Here is a 16,363-nt window from a genome sequence, read left to right as displayed (position 1 = left end):
ACACCCCAACTAAAACTGGAACTAAAACAATCATCTAAACCCAAAACCACCATTCAAACCACCAAGAGCAGCACCACTACTACTACCTACATACAACCACCAAAACCCGACATTAAACCAACTCCTTAGGCGCAAAACACCACCATCATCTCTCTCATCATTCAGCATCATGCCAGAATAAAACTTTAAGTCACCTCCTATAACAAGAACTCTTCTGACACGTCTTTTTTTTTTTTTTTTACAGTAAAGGAGACAGTTCAAGGGAAGAATAGATTTTAAAAACCCACTAAGCGCCGCTCATGCAAATGGAGGACAGTAGGAATATCTTAACAACGACAGAGGCAAAAGTAACAAGCACGACAACGACGGCTACGACAATCTACTCTAAGAGTATTAAAGAAAATGGTAATGGTTACTTTTGACTACTACTACAACTACTACTACTACTACTACTACTACTACTACTACCACCATCACTAACTTCACCACTTCTAATGCTACCAGTACTCTGAAAAGTCTCTAGAAGAAGTCATATTTGGCAACAACCGATACTAGTTAATAAAAGCGAGTCATTCATCACAACCATTATCACAACCACCACCATAAATATACGAAACCACAGTACCACCACCAGCGCCATTAACAATAATCTCAACGCGTGCTAACATCATATTGTTGTGATTCAAAAAGACGAAAAAAGAAAAAATATCCAGCTCACAGGAAATGCATCATTGCCACCTCAACAGCTGTACCCCTACCTCCACTACCCCCACCCCCCATGTCAGTACCTAGCCCCCTGACCAGTGTAAGTCTCCCCTTTCCCCCTTACTCCTAGAGGCTCCCAACAATGACCCTCACTACCCCTTCATCTCTCCCCCACTACTACCCGTAACGCTGCTCTCTACCCTCCTGCGGTACATTTCCTCTGACACAACAAGTGGAAATTACTCGAGGCACTTTCAGCACCCACTTAATGCCACTCACCCATTAGTGCCTCACGCCAAGCGGCACTCACCTCTAAGGTCGTATTCTTGCTCCCAGTGCCAGGGATAATGAGTCATGATGGTATGTCCTTTATCCTGTCTTGCATCAGTTTTACATTCTCCTGGTTTATAGCCACCAAATGATCGTATTATGAGTCGTGGGTAATATCGGATATTATACTAATGCCATCGTCCTGTATTTAGGATTTATATGTACTATTGACAAAATACAAAAAGTGTCTTTATCCAGCCTGAACGGTAAGGAAAAGTGGGAAGCACACACCAAAAAGTTTAGAATATTACTGGAAATGACTACACCCAAACAGTGAAATAGTGCTTCTAAAATTATAATACCTGAGAACGAATACCTTAGAAGTATAAACATGCTCTCAAACTCTTTCCCCGATCTTCATTTCCTGATCAGGCCTTCATAAAACCCTCTCCTTGTACCCGCTCTAAAACAGTGATCTGATCTGCTTTCCTTGAAAAATAGCAACCCACACACACACTCTCTCTCTCTCTCTCTCTCTCTCGTGTGGATGTTTGTCCTTTTTCTTCGTATCTTTATCTCCTCAACCCATTTCCTCCCCTTCCCCTCACTGCCCATCCCTCTTGACGCCACATAACATTTCCTCTCCATCTTAGTCACCACACACACACACACACACACACACACACACACACACACACACACAGATGCACGCGCGCACCTACTCACCCAGTCACAGTCACAGCCCCCCCCCGTCCACCCCCCGCCACACAGAGTTCTTAGCCGGCACGATTGGTTATTAATATTCTTGTCCATCAAATACATCCCGGCTTTTGATGGCGCCATTTAACATTTCACTCTCAAAGGCCGGCGCAGGTGTTCACGAAATGAATCATGCAGGTGGTTTGATGCTGAGGAAAAGTTCGGGTATACGTGTAAGAAAAATCGACGAGGCCCAAAAGAATCTACTCGTGCCATCAAACAGGCTCGGGCAGAACACCAAACCGACGAAGTGGGTCAAAAGAGAAATACACATCAACACAATTTTGACAGCACCAGACGCAATCTTTTTTTTTAATTCCTCTCATTCATGCCCTTGATGGATGATATGAGGGACTTATAACATCCCCCACCCCCATACCTAGCAGTAAATAAGACCTGTCTCGCTGCACCACCAACGAAAGAATTAAATGGATCATACAAAATGTACAAAGAGATCGATAATATCACGAGTCAACTTCAGTGGCGGTGATAATTGTGGTAGTGATGACGTTAGTAGTGGTAACAATACTAAGAGGTCCTGAAGTCACCATCAGCAGCATCACCACCATCATCATCATCATAAGTCTGTACCATCCCACTTCTAAAAATGGCTCTCCCAAACGTTTCCATTTGTTATTTGTCTTGTGCCTCTCGCATCCAGTCTTGGTGTTATCGTTCTAGCTTAAATTCATCACTCTCTCTCTCTCTCTCTCTCTCTCTCTCTCTCTCTCTCTCTCTCTCTCTCTCTCTCTCTCTCCCCAACGCACTCATTAACACGCCTGTTGTCAGCTAGTTTTTGATGTCATCAGTATACCTAAATGAAAGTTGTTTGGTCAATTTCATAACATGCAGTGTTCCCTTTCCTAAGTTACAGGAAACAATGTAGGTTGCGAAATATTCAATCAAAATAAAATAATACAAAGGCAATGTGTATCAGCTCATAAATGGGAGTATGAGGAGTCTGGTTACCATTCCGAGACTCAATATGATTTTGCAACAAACCGTAGACCCTTAGAAGTGAAGACCAAAAACCTTATTCCCGTTGGGGTGATCAAGAACCTCATCCCTCCAGAGCAAAGGACGCATATCCTTAGCGTCACTACAACACTGTGTTCTTGAGTAAATTTCGACTCGGGAACGGCATTAACAATATAGTTTCAGTCAGACTCTCCAGAATCTAAGAGGATTGAATTGATATTTTTTTATTATATTAACTTGATAAACAAAGCTCAGCCTCCCTTTAAGACTTCCTCTTACTACATTTCCTCCTTCCAATGACTTGAATATCTTTGAAGAGGGGAGTATCAAGACGCCTCTGCCTTTAAATTTGACATTTGTTTGTGGAAAACTGTTTTCTTTGTAGGAACATTATGTTGCGCGTTTTCCTTTTATATTTGTTTGGCCTTTGGTCTGCCTCTCTTCCTGAGGTGATTCAGTCTTCACACTTCTTAAAAAAATGGGGTGAAAACACGGACTCCTTGAACATTCCTTCAAAAGACCATGGGGCGTCACCACACATATAATAATGTGTCGAATCGGGGTGTCCTGCAGAAATTATCCAGGGCTTCTTAATTATCAGGCAGGGAACGCAAACACCGGCTTAGTACCGGTATGTGGAAGCCTTTACCAAAGCCGATACAAAGGAGATCAAGGTGAGGCGGCAAAGCTTGTGTAGGAGTGAGTGGATCGATCCTGCCATCAGGTGATCAAAGAGAGGATGAGGTTGGGGAGGGTGTCTGTGAGAGGGTTTCTGTGGGAGGTTCACTGGGATAATGCAACACAGACAGGCAGGCAAGAAGACGAGGCCTCGCTCTGCACAGATTATTCTTTCTAATGATAGTAAAAAAAATATGATGATAATAATAATAATAATAATAATAATAATAATAATAATAATAATAATAATAATAATAATAATAATAGTGATTAATAATAATAATAATAATAATAATAATAATAATAATAATAATAATAATAATAATAATAATAATGATAATGATAAAATTGATCAATAATAATAATAATAATAATAATAATAATAATAATAATAATAATAATAATAATAATATAATGTGATAACTTAATAATAATAATAATAATAATAATAATAATAATAATAATAATAATAATAATAATAATAATAATAATAATAATAATAATAATAATAATAATAATAATAATAATAATAATAATAATAATAATAATAATGAGCACAGCAACAGTATTGTCTTGAGTGCGACAGTGTCCAGGTTCGCGGCACAGAATACTCAACAAGACAAACATAAGCGAAATGTGAGTGTTTTCACCCACAGAAATGCATCTCTGTTCAGTTTCTAGCAGGACTGTATTACTTTGATCAGTGTTATAATTTATTACGTAGAATTATGAACACAGACGGATATTTCAGCAACACTATCATCCCAGAGACACGATGAATAGCGTTAGGAAGATTTACAGAATATTAGATTTTGTACATGATCTGTTATCTCTAATTTCCCTTTCCTAATTTCTCTTTTTCTTTTTCGTTGCAGTTTCCTCCTCTTTTTCTTTACTTTATTTTTTTTTTACTTTTCTACTCTCTTTCTCGCTCTTATAGTCCGTGCTTTATTAACTGCTATGACTACACACTGTTGACCGTTCATCAGGCCTTAATTCATCCCGTTCCTGATCTGTTTATCTGGTATGGATCCATCAGTGTGTCTACCTAACCGCCTCTTATCCCCGTTGATCCTATTGTATGCATAGAAAGTACACAAACTTGATCGACAAATATCGTCTTCCAGGAAAATAAAACTCTCTCTCTCTCTCTCTCTCTCTCTCTCTCTCTCTCTCTCTCTCTCTCTCTCTCTCTCTGTGTCTATATCTATCTATCTATCTCTGTCTACTGACTTTATTGTCATGAGAAAATGGTCAATTTTTACACTTGATTATATTATCAGCACGAAACTTATATTTTGTTCACAAGTCTTATTTTTCTCTGTTAAACATCATTTATTGCAAGCTTATGAATACGATTTCTTGAGCCTTTTAAAGTTTTGAATATTTAATTTAAGTTTTCAAGGCCGTCGTGCACGTACAACTTGCGGAGGATTAATAAAATACTAAAATAAGAAGAAGAAAAAACTCATGGTTCTGTATTTTTTTCTATAAGTTAAAAGTCTTGGCATGCACAGTGATGAAAATGAGTTATATGAAACATCAGATTTTCTACCACTGCAAAAGCTGCTGCTGCGGAGTTTTCATGTAACAGTGGGGTTGTCAAACGCCTGATCTCCATGCAAATACTATTACCTGTTTTCCTCGCTGCTCAAAATTGATAAAACGCCTAACATAAATATATACATAATCTTGGTTTCCCTTATAGTTGTTCTTACAGAGTAAAGTATATCACCTATTTTTACATTAACGAAAATAAGTCTAAAAGTTACTTCAGTCTATATTAGTGATATGTTCACATTTCAAAGTGACGCAGTACTGATGCAGAGGTCATGCAGTGTAGGCGGGATAGGGTGGCAGAATGGTCAGGGTACACAAAAATGTCGAACGTGGAGGTTTATGTTTGGTCTCAGCAACGGTCCAGCGTCTGAACGGCTGTAATTAATTATTCTTAGGTTTATCTCATCGACGAACTGTTTTCTTCGAATAAACGACTTCAAAACTACCCTTCCTTCACCTCGGTGGAGGTCACGGGGAACGGGCGAGAAGGCATGTTTGTGCGTCTTACGAACCCGCCTTTGTACCCACTCAGGTTGTTTTGAATATTGATACTTTTCCAACTTTCCGATCAAACAGACCATCATCATCATCATCATCAGTCATTGATAGTCAACTGTAGTACAGTCACCAAGTCAAGGTGTTGATCAGTTGAACAGTATATATTATAATAACATTATTTTTTATCTTTAACGTAGTAAACAGATAGCAGGCAAATGCAGCCTACATTCTGTCAGCCGGAGCATGGAATGATTTTATCGTAAATATCTCTTTATAAAAAAATAAATTCCATAATGCATACCGGTATGGAATCATAGGATTTGTTCGCAGTCAAACTACTTCATGAAAAGAAAATGGATTTTTTGAATTGTAAAATGAAAAACATACATATTTTTTAAATCCATGCTGATGTTCTAAAGTTGAAGTATTGGACTGCCTGCGTGACTGTCTGCTGCCATTTGCCAGCAGTGAGCGAACTTCTGTCCCTCGTCACTACGACAACGACTGTCGCCCACTACATAAACATTGTTTCTACGGACGACACCACAACTGCCAGCCCTACCATCACCACCACCACCAGACACCACTACCATCCTCACCGTCACCATCATCGCCACGACCACCACCATCGCAATAAATGTCAACACCATACTCGCAGGCCCTGTCACCATCAGCAATATTAATCCATTACATCATGATATTGGTGGGCTGTTTTGCTGGATCTGATGACACACACACACACACACACACACACACACACACACACACACACACACACACGAGTAATAATCATAACTAACATGACATAATAAAGGTCACAGCATACATTTTGGAGGGTCGGTGGCTGAGTGGTCAACGTGCGGGCGCGGCCCCCTGGTGGACCCGGGTTCTATTCCTGTCCGCCGCCACAGGCGGACAATTTTCAGTCATCGCTGAGTAGCCTAAGGCTACTCTCTGTCCTGAAGACAACCAATCAACCCGGACTCTAAATTAACTCTATAGTGGATCAGGAATCAGTCATCTCCGGGAGACAGCATGCACCACCCAAGATAGCACCACTGTAAAACGCTTGCCTGCGCCAACGGGGTAGGGGCGACTACCAAGCTCCACCAAAAAAGCCTACCGGCGTAAAGAAAAAATGATCAGTGTTCTCATCGCAAGTTCGTGTGCGCTATGAACTTTTCGTTTTAGGTATTCAGAGTTTAATTAGCCCCGTCACCTGGCCATCAGTCACGAACTTCTTTAACCTTGACCTTTCTCGCCAGCCAGCCAACCACCCCCCACCCTGCACCACCACCAGACATCACTTACCCCCACTACCACCACCTCCACTGCCTCTACACGCCACGCGACGCCATCAATCAATGAATTGGGCCGGCGACGCTCTGTCCAGTGCACGTCACGGAGGCTAGACAGATAGAAAAGAAACGGAGGGGAGGAAGGGATATTCAGCAAGTGGGCACACACACACACACACACACACACACACACTCACACACGGTCCCTGCTTCCTTTTGCCTCTGTGAGACGTCCTTGTCCGCGCCCATGATCACCGTCATTTCCTCGCCGGTCTCCCTCATCACCCCGTCTCAAGGTTGCTCTGGGCGTATACATAGCACGATACATTACACGGGAAGCTCGCCGTCTCCTGCTCCACCGCCACTTGCTGCCGCCACACTCACTCCTCCCAGTCCCTTGTAATCTTTTCCTTCTCCTTTTACCAATGTAATTTCCCATCGTTAAGAATTCTCCTCTATCTGTCATCTTTTTTACCATGCAGCTAATTGCCAAAGGAACCCTTCGAAAGCATATGATCATCCCTTTGCTTCCGTGTCCCTCTCACCTTTCATTCTTTTACTTTTACTTTTTTCTCCCTTTATATTGCCGTCAACATCTCTCCCTCCCTCCTCCAATTCCTCCACGACCAGTCACTAAACACACACACACACACACACACACACTAATGATTTATGAGCAGGCTACATAACCTTCCTCGTCCTCTTCCTCCTGAATGTGTGGTCCCTTGTTGCTTTCCTTCCGTTCCCTCTCCTCTTGTTATCCCTTTCCCTCCCCTTCCCTAACGTACCTTCCTTGTCTCTATCTCTCCCTCCTCTTGCAGTTTCTTCATTAACATTTCCTGCTATGTTCTCCCTTCTTACGTTCTTCCTCTTCTTCCTCTTTAACCCAGCTTTTTTGTTGCGTTTGTTTGAGTGTGTTTTTGCGTGTCGGTTTGTGTTTTGTCCACCCGTCTCTCTCTCTCTCTCTCTCTCTCTCTCTCTCTCTCTCTCTCTCTCTCTCTCTCTCTCTCTCTCTCTCTCTCTCTCTCTCTCTCTCTCTCTCTCTCTCTCTCGTCGCCTGGAATAATTTCGGTGAAGTCCCTCCATGTTTCTGAGAAGGGAGGAAGTAAGGGAGGGAAGCAGGGAGGGAGTGAAGGTGGTGGAGGAGCAGGAGCCTGGTGTAGAACGTGATCACATGTTAGCAGGAGGAGGATGAGGATGAGTAGGAGGAGGAGGGGCAGAAGGAGTAGCAGACGTCTGGTGTAGAAAATGATCACATGCTAGGAGGAGGAGGAGGAGGAAATAGTGGTGTGGAAGAGGACAGTTGCCTATGATATCTCTCGCAGTCATCGATCACACACACACACACACACACACACACACCATCGTCAGTAGCTACGAATGTTAACTCAAAGGAATAAAAGAAACGGAGGCGTCCATGTCGTCCCTTTAAATTTACAGATCCTACCTGTCCCATTTCTTTTCTCCATGTTTCCAGACGTCTGCCCCTCTCTCTCTCTCTCTCTCTCTCTCTCTCTCTCTCTCTCTCTCTCTCTCTCTCTCTCTCTCTCTCTCTCTCTCATGTTTGTTTCCCTGGCGACGCGATGCTTCCACACAGATCGCTCAGTTTTTCCAGGCATGTTTATTTGTACGTTTATTTTCAAGCATTCAGGATGGAAAGCTGGATTACACTATCGTCTATCTCACTCCCTTTTTGTTTTGACCAAAATGAAATATACATAAATTCCCCTCTGTAAATATATCAAAGGGTCACAGGTTCATGAATAAAAAAAAATCATTATTGGATGTAGCTGGAAAAATTCTTAAATATTTAACTCAATGAAGGGTTAGGGGGCATAAATAGGAGGGCGATTATTTTTTTACATGAAACACTAAGTTATTACATTCTAATTTCCGGCGGTCTATAAAGCTACTCCTTCTACCCTTCCCCACCGCACTTCAGTCCTCCCACTGCACACTACTGTATTCTAACATTTTAACATTTCATGCGTTCGTGTTGCCATTTGCAGATATTAATTTTCTATGATGTTTCACCCTACACAGTAAAGCCGCTCCTTACTCTCCACCATGTTTTACCTTTACATTTCAACATTCTCTTTCACTTTCCACTCTTCACCTCATTGCAAAATATACTCTTCGCTGTACATCATCGCTTCAATTCGTATCACACTTTCCTGCAGTCAAATCCCTCTCACTCACTCCTCGCTCACCTCCTTATACTACCTCCCACATCTCACATCCTCCCTTTCGCCCGGCACGCCAACCGTTCACCTCTCTCTCTCTCTCTCTCTCTCTCTCTCTCTCTCTCTCTCTCACACACAACCACACACACACACACACACACACACACACACACACACACACACGGTTATATTTATGTATTTATCTATGTATATATGTGTGTGTGTGTGTGTGTGTGTGTGTGTATATATATATATATATATATATATATATATATATATATATATATATATATATATATATATATATATATATATATATATATGTTTGAATTGAAGTTGCTCACCAGAACTCCAAAGTTGTATGACCACAGGGAAGGTTTTCACTTTAATGAGCCAAGTTCAGAGGGTGCCGGGTCATGATTGATTCTCTCTCTCTCTCTCTCTCTCTCTCTCTCTCTCTCTCTCTCTCTCTCTCTCTCTCTCTCTCTCTCTCTCTCTCTCTCTCTCTCTCTCTCTCTCTCTCTCTCTCTCTCTCTCTCTCTCTCTCTCTCTCTCTCTCTCTCTCTCTCTCTCTCTCTCTCTCTCAATAATTTTCTGCAGAATGCTGCGGTTTGAATGTTGGTAACATTTTTTTTATCTCCCACATAAATGTTTAATATGACATTCGGGACACAGGCAGCTTTAGAGACTTTCCTGAGAGGAGAAAATATACCAAAGGTGCCTTCGGCCAATTCTTTTCTTTCAACTGCGAAACAAGAAACTAGCAAAATACGTGGACGCTGAATGCTCTTGTTCATGTAATTCTTTTTATCAGTCAACAAACAGTTATATTCATTGTTTTCTTGTCATCACTGCATCGTAAGAATTATAACATCCCCACTTTTTATTTAAGGAACAACTATCAAACATTAAAGTGTTAGTGGTGCTGTTTTCAGTGGTGTTGTTACTGGTGATGGTGATGCAGGCGTTGTTATTGTCACCAGTGCATTCGTGCATGGCAGTGACATATCACTTCAATTTGGCGACTGGATGGTCTCTCAGCCGGGCAGGCAGGGGAGTGTTGGAGAGGTATCTTGCCGACTAGTCGCCAGGGTTAGCGCGGCTGCTACAGTTAGAGGGTCAGGTGGAGCCGGCCGTTGCACCGGCAAGTGGGCGTGGCATTGCCGAGATTGGTTGAGCTGCTGTAAGTCTTAGTTATACCAAACGTCATCTATACAACTGAAGGCACTTATACTCGAATATCAATGAACATTGAAATGGTCCACCATATAACTGGGCAAACAAACATCTAAAAATCTAAAGGTGACCAAAAAAATTTCGAATACATACAATAATTATTTTTCTATTTATACAACAGTTTAAGCTCAAGGCATAGCTTGACTATTCCTCGGCACTAGCCTCTCAGCCGGCCAGCCATCACCTGCCAAGTCACTCTCCTGCCCAAATAAGATTGCATCCCCACCTCCTGCCCTGCTGCAGCCTTCATCTACTGCACACACACACACACACACACACACACACACATACTTTCACGAGGCATAGAATGAGGCAAGATTCTTTACATACTGCCCTTTGCATTGAAGGAATGAATGTGAGTGCGAAAATCAAAGCCGTAAAAATGATTAAAACAAAGAAATAACTTTTAAGGCAGAAGCAGATGAAAATTATCCCAAGACAGATAGCCAGACAAATGTAGGGGGCGGTGGCCGAGTGGATTAGAGCGTCGTTTTGGTAGTAATGAGCTGGTTTGAGGCGTTCGAGTCCAAATGGCGCCGCGTGACGTCATGGAGGATATTCGGTCCCAAACCACTAGTAAAAAAAAAAAAAAAAAAAAAAGTCAGCCCATATGACTGGGGAGATGGAATAAATTAAACAGGTGGTGATATATATATATATATATATATATATATATATATATATATATATATATATATATATATATATATATATATAGAGAGAGAGAGAGAGAGAGAGAGAGAGAGAGAGAGAGAGAGAGAGAGAGAGAGAGAGAGAGAGAGAGAGAGAGAGAGAGAGAGAGAGAGATCTACTGACAGTTTTAAGGAAAAGTTAAATAACATGGTCAGGAAGGACAGGAGAAACTAGTTGACAAGAGCTGCTCTATGTAGACTGATTGGCCTCTTTAAGACTCGTTAGGTCCCCATCTTCCACCCACAGCGACACTGTAAGTAGGGACCTGAGGCAGGGCACCTAATACACACCACGTCAAGTTTTCTTCTCGCTGCCTTCGTCTTCCTTTTCAAACGTCTATGGTGGGGGCTGACGTGGCTTGATACTTTTGGTGCCGATTCTTTTTCTTTCTCAGGATTGATATCTTCATATTTGGGTCCCACGTAGAAGGAGGAAGGGCAAGTCGTGAAGGAGACTTGTTAGCAGTAGTAGTTACGGTTTCTTCGTTATATTTTATAAAATTATGCAGATATGAATGACAAAGATGAAGAACAGACTTAAAGCGTACAGATAAAAATTATATTAAAAGAGAACGGTGCGTGGTGACAGAATAGACGTTTACAGCGGTTGAAGTTATATAATAAACACTTTACGAACAAACCCCGTTGCTATTACTAGACTATGCTCGCAACAATAGGCTTGAATAATCAAGTCATATGCAACAAAGATTTAAACCATTATTCCTTTACAGAGTAGTGAATGACTGGAAAAAAAAACTTAGAAGCTATGTGGTGAATGCAAATGGAATTGAAATTTTCAAGAAAATGTTAGATATATTCACGGAAATTGAGGAGAGATAGCGTCGTGTTGACGGGATCTGACTTGTGTGCAAGAGCCCATTGACCTCTTGTAGACTCCTTGTGTTCTTACATCTTTGCAATTGTGTATCGTGGCTGGTGAGACGCACGGCCCACGCAGTCTATAACCATGGAAACAGCCCACAACCCACCAGTAAGCTTGCCTGGACTTCTGAGAAATGTGCAGCAAGTAACCTACCCACCCCTCCTAAACGGGTTCTTCGCCCTTCTCCACTTGTGTGTGGCTCCTCTTTAGCTCCCACCCTGTCAATCAATCCCTTATTTCTTCACCTAAGCTTAAACCCACAATACTCTTAGAATTGCCAGTAAATAACCTAACTAGCTACCTTGGGTGCCTCGCTCTTACCTGTGCGTGCCTCATCCCCGGTTCCCTATCTGCTTCCCTCCTCCTTCACACCACTTAACCTCTTATCGCACTATCCATGTTCTCCCCCCACTCCACACTTCCCCATCACTATCTCCTTCCTATAATCCTCCCTCTCCTTTCTGCCATTCAAACTCGTATCTCTTGATCCATGTTCACAACCCCACTCTGCTATTCCGTATCAAATCTTTTCATTCTCCGCCACTGTCACCCAACCATTATCTTTCCCGGTCCTTCTTCAGTGCTCTCCTCCTTTTCCCTTTTGTTGAACACTGTTATTCATCACACCCAGCATGCTGCAACACCACCTCTCCTCTCAGATCCTGCTCCCTTTCAATTAGATCCCATATATTCCCAACCCTATCCCTCTATTCCATCCCCGGTTTCATCTCCGCTTTCTCTACAAAACACTTGTCAAACCCCTAACTTTTATAACAACCATTTTTTATGCGTGTTTGCCAAGTTGGATGGCCTATTTCAAATTAGAACTTTCAAGAAAAATGTTTCGGAGAAACTGACCTAATATATATATATATATATATATATATATATATATATATATATATATATATATATATATATATATATATATATATATATATATATATATATATATATATATATATATTAACCAAGATTGATAAACATTATTTCGGCAATAATTTACCTCTATACCAAAGCTCAGTTTCCTAAAATGATTTTTTTCTTAAGTTGAGAACTAATATGAATGGTGCGTACGAATTGGCTGACACATCCAAATCTCCTATGCAAGTCCTATCATTTACTGACACTGATCCCTGTCGACAATTATGAAAGACTTTTTATCTGGCACACACACACACACACACACACACACACACACACACACTCACCCCACCTCTCCATATTTATCTATTTTATTTACTATTTGGTATATATATCGCCTTTTCATTACTTTACCTACCTCTCCAATCTAATTCGTTAAAATACCTGTCTAGCTATTTAATTAATATTATACATATCTGTATATTTCCATCCAGTGATCAATTAATCAAGAAGTCTTTTAGCATCTGAATGGCTAACTTATTCATCCATCCAGCATTCGCCTTCAATCACCAGGTGCACGACACAACCTGACTTACACAGACTCACCGCTCAAGGTACACCAGAGCATTAACTTCATTATATACGGCTTCTTGAGACGCCAGAAATCCAGGAATATGACCTCCCAACATTCCTCCTCCCCTTCCTTTCTTCCTCCATTTATTCCCGGTTCCCTCTTCCTTCTCTCCTTACTTTCTTATGTCATCTCCGCTTCCTCGACCTATTAGCAAGGATTAGAGTACAAAAATAGCTATAGCTCCAGCTTTTATACATAGCTCCTGTTCTGCCTTCGCGTCCTTCACCTCCTACATCTCTCCTTCCTTTCTTCTTTCATTTCCTTCACAATCTCCTGCCCCTCCTCTCTTTCCTTTCTTGCGCCATCTCCCTCTCCTCTACCTATTAGTCAAAGCCAGCAAATAAAAATACAACTCGTTCCATCTCCCATTCCTTCTTCCCGTCCCTTACCTCCTCCATCTACCTTTCGTCTTCTCTTCTATCTCGAGGTCAAATGGGTTATACGCAGGCGGTAACATCATTATCAAGAAGTTCTCTGCGCCACTCAACACAACACTGAAGCCATTAACGTTATCATCAGACCCAACATTATTAGCACCGCACCCACCACAACCATCACTGACACCGCCACCACATTACTGCTTCCATTACTGTTACAAGGCTTTCCACGTAAGCCTCCTGTTAATAATTACGGCTGCATTACTATTAGTGTCAAGGTTATAATAGCAGCAGCAACTATAACAACAACATCATCAGCAGCAGCCACACCAAAAACAACAGAACAAATCCAAAACTAGCAAATATTAATAACGCGATTAAAAAAAAAAGATAAGCAAACTATCACAGCTGTTGCTCCTACTCTTTTCGTTCCTCCTACTGTAACAACAACAACAACAACGAACTGGCACTGTGCTACCACTACTACTATCATCACTAACAATAAAAAAAATAATAGTAATTGTTATAACTATTAAAACAAAAGGGTACTAGAGGCCACAGCAGCATCAGTAAATTACTTTCATGGCCACTATCACCAAGTACATTCATCCCCGAGGCCACAGACAGATGTCGAACCCACACGTCTCAAGATCTTTCTCTCTGTCTCTATTTTTCTCCAGCATGTGCCGCCCACCTCTTCCATTACACCTCAAGCGTCCCTCGGGCATGCCAAGTCCTCGCTGCCACGATGCAGAGAACGGGACTCACTTAATGCCGTCCTTTAAATTCTAACTAAGCCATGAAAAAGAAAGAAGGAAAGATGAGGCGAGAGACAAAGAAGGAGAGAGAGAGAGAGAGAGAGAGAGAGAGAGAGAGAGAGAGAGAGAGAGAGAGAGAGAGAGAGAGTCACAGAAAACAAAGAAAAAATGCATAAAATGAATTAACTAAATATGTGAGGAAGAATAAATAAAAGAAAGAAAAATAACAAAAGAACGAAGGAATAAAAGCAAGAAAGAAGGAAAAGAACGCAAGGAAAAAAAGGCAAACTAAATAAATATATGAATGTAAAAGAAATTATTTATTATATATATATAAAAAAAAAGAAAAAAAATTATATATAAATAAACAACTTATAACTTTAGGAGCAGCGAATACCGGGCATTTTTTATCATTGCAGTTTCCTTTTTTTTTTTTTTTTGCCCTTGAGCTGTCTCCTCTGCTGTGAAAAAAAAAGCTCCATGCAACAATATTACCACACACACCAACAAATAGAAAATCTCATCAGTGCCAAGACATCTACTTCCCTACTGTCCTGTCACCAACATCACCACCGTCACTGCTGGTAACAACGCACGCGTAAGAGCACGAAAGATTAGTGTGTTATTTCCACACGGCTACCAAGAAGCTCCCGGCATCGCAAGACCTGCAGAACCTGTTTGGTGAGGCCTCGCACTCTAGACACCACCACCACGATACCAGTCCCCTCCCTCCCCTACCAACCGTCCTCTCCTCCATCACTCCAGTATAGTCTATGCTCCGTTTCGTTGCCCTCCTTGTCACCGATCTATCTATATTTCTTCCTCTCACTCCTTTCTTTTCCCCTTCCTACCTTCAATATTAACATCTCTTTCTCATGCTCTCCTCCCTTCCTCCAATTCTCTTCTCCCACCTTTCCTCCTCTCTTTCCCTCTCGTTGGTTTCTGTTCACCTCTTCCTCTTTCCCCCTCCCCTCACATCCTTACCATCCGTCCTCTTCCATCACACAGTATAACCTTGTCTTTCCTTTTCGTTGCCCTAGTCTAGTATATACCTTTTCCTCTTCCCCTACCTTCCCTACCTTTAGTTCCTTTTTAAAGCCTTTCCTTCCCTCTCGTTAATCTGGTATATACCACTTCCTCTTTCCCTCTCCCTCCCTTCTCACATCTGCAATCCGTTCCCTCTTAAATCGGGCCCTTATACCTTTTTTTCCTTCTTGTCTTTCTCCTATCTTATGACTTATTTCCCTTACGTACTTCTTTCCCTCATTTCCCTCTTCTCGCTTTGGCTTCCTCCTACCACTTTAGTATTCCTTCCTTGTCTCCTTTCCTTCGTCCTCCCTCCCCTCTTTTCTTCCCATCATGTTGTTTTCCTGTCTTCATTCATCACTTCCCTTTCCCTCTCTCCCTTTCTCCCTCTCCTTATTATGGATTTATTTATATTCCTTCCTCTCATTCCGTTCTATTTTCTGTCCTTTCCATTTTTTCCTTCATTCCTGTAAATACCCGTTTTTCCATCTAACAAACATTCCGAAATTGACCTCTCTTTCGGCCACCTCTTTTGATTTTTTTTTTTAGGAGTAGCGAGAAGCGGGCTTTTTTTTATTATTGTTTCCTTTTTTGTGCCCTTGAGCTGTCTCCTTTGTTGTGAAAAAAAAAAAAAAAATGCTCCGTTCCTTCTTAACACTATCTTGCACTTCTCCCTCACTTCTATTCTCCTACTCTACCACCTTTATCTCTTCTGTCACTTCCCTTCTCATATCTTCCATTCCTGCTCGACCCTTCTCTTACCCCACCGCTCTCTTACCGCTCTCTCCCTTCCCGGCATCATTCCTGGGCTCTTTGCTCCCCTCCTTTAACTTTTACTCTATCGTGTCAATCACCGGTCCCTCTGCGCTACGAATACCTCACTACCCCCTGTCCGCCATGCCATCATTTACTTCCTGTCATTTCCATACGTTTCGCCCACTTTACTGTTCCTCTCTTTCTACTG

This window comes from Eriocheir sinensis, chromosome 34, assembly GCF_024679095.1.
Source record: "Eriocheir sinensis breed Jianghai 21 chromosome 34, ASM2467909v1, whole genome shotgun sequence".
Taxonomy (NCBI): Eukaryota; Metazoa; Arthropoda; class Malacostraca; order Decapoda; family Varunidae; genus Eriocheir; species Eriocheir sinensis.
This window is presented reverse-complemented; position numbering follows the sequence as displayed.